Source organism: Octopus sinensis, linkage group LG17 (genome assembly GCF_006345805.1).
Source record: "Octopus sinensis linkage group LG17, ASM634580v1, whole genome shotgun sequence".
Classification (NCBI taxonomy): domain Eukaryota; kingdom Metazoa; phylum Mollusca; class Cephalopoda; order Octopoda; family Octopodidae; genus Octopus; species Octopus sinensis.
The window spans coordinates 19,616,287-19,617,748 of NC_043013.1; positions in this window are offsets into that span (position 1 = coordinate 19,616,287).

The following is a 1,462-nucleotide window of genomic DNA, read 5'->3' on the forward strand; positions in this document are numbered from 1 at the left end:
ACACATTTTCATTCGTCCTCTTCTATTTCTGTGGAGCCATATTTGAGGAATCCTACCTGCTATTTCTATCATTGATGAAAGCACGTTTCAAATTACTAGTCAGTTGATAGAATAAAAAATAATATATTTTTAGTTAAAATCATTTGTAAAAATTATTAAAAATACTTATTTATATTTTGGAATTATAGCAAAGTTTATTAATTCAGTGTCATAATTTACATAAGTATACATTAAAACCGTAGAGGTGCGTGGCTTAGGGGATAGGGTGCTGGATTCATAGTCGCAAGATTGTGGTTTCGATTCTTGGACCGGGCGATGTGTTGTGCTCTTGAGCAAAACACTTCATTTCACATTGCTCCAGTCCATTCAGCTTGCAAAAATAAGTAATTCTGTGATGGACCAGTTTCCCGTCCAGGTGGGGAATATATACGCCACTGACACCAGGAAACCGGCCCTTATGAGCTTGGCATGGCTTGAGAAGGAAACACATTAAAACCATGTATTAGGAAATTTGTATAAAACATTTGAGAACAAATCCAAAGCGTAAAGTGAAATACAAGCAAATTACTTTCGCTTGTTGGTTTGAACTGTTGTCAAAACCGGTAAAATCTTCTCATTTTACCCAATTGCAAACAGTGGACAAATTGAAGCTATTTATGTTTATTTTTAATTAAATACACTGATTATGAGAATAATCTGTTGAATTTCCGATTTAAAATTTCCGTGTTCCCTATTGTTATGCGAGAAATATGTATAACAGGGTAGTTTTCTTTGGAAAACCAATGACCTAATGGTTAGGGTATTGCACCCATGATCGTGAGATTATGGTTTCGTTTCCCAGACGGTTCGTGCATTATGTTCTTGAGTAAAGCACTGCATTTCACGTTGCTGAAAAAAATATTTTATATTATTTTATCGAGTTCAGTAAATAAATACTAATAAAGCTCTGGAAAGAAGTCGATAAAACTGACAGTACTTCACCTGTGAAGTTCTGTGGCTTGGCCTTGGGCCAATTCTACAGACCTTCACTAATTTAATAAATCATTATACTTGAGTTCTTGCGGTTTCTCGTGATTTGATTATTTTATTTTCACATTGTAATCAAAACAGTGAACACTACACCCCCCTTCGTAAACGATTAGAAAGTCTTCAACATCGTTTCGATCCCCGGAAGTAAAATTTCGAAATGAAATACGCTGTAAATTCTCTTGGGGTAATAAAAATCTCATGTCTGGTCAGCACACAGCTATAAATCTAAATGTTCATGCGCTTATATAGCAAATCAATACTTCACTTTGCTGAAAAACAAAAAAGAAATCTCATTTAAATTGTGAAATTAACAAAGCTAACAGTCTGCTTTATTAACCTGTATCTGACTTTGCATGACAGCTCGAATTTCATTTAAATGCCACCAATGCGAACGATAAAACACAATTAACTTAAAATAACTTACATAAAATAT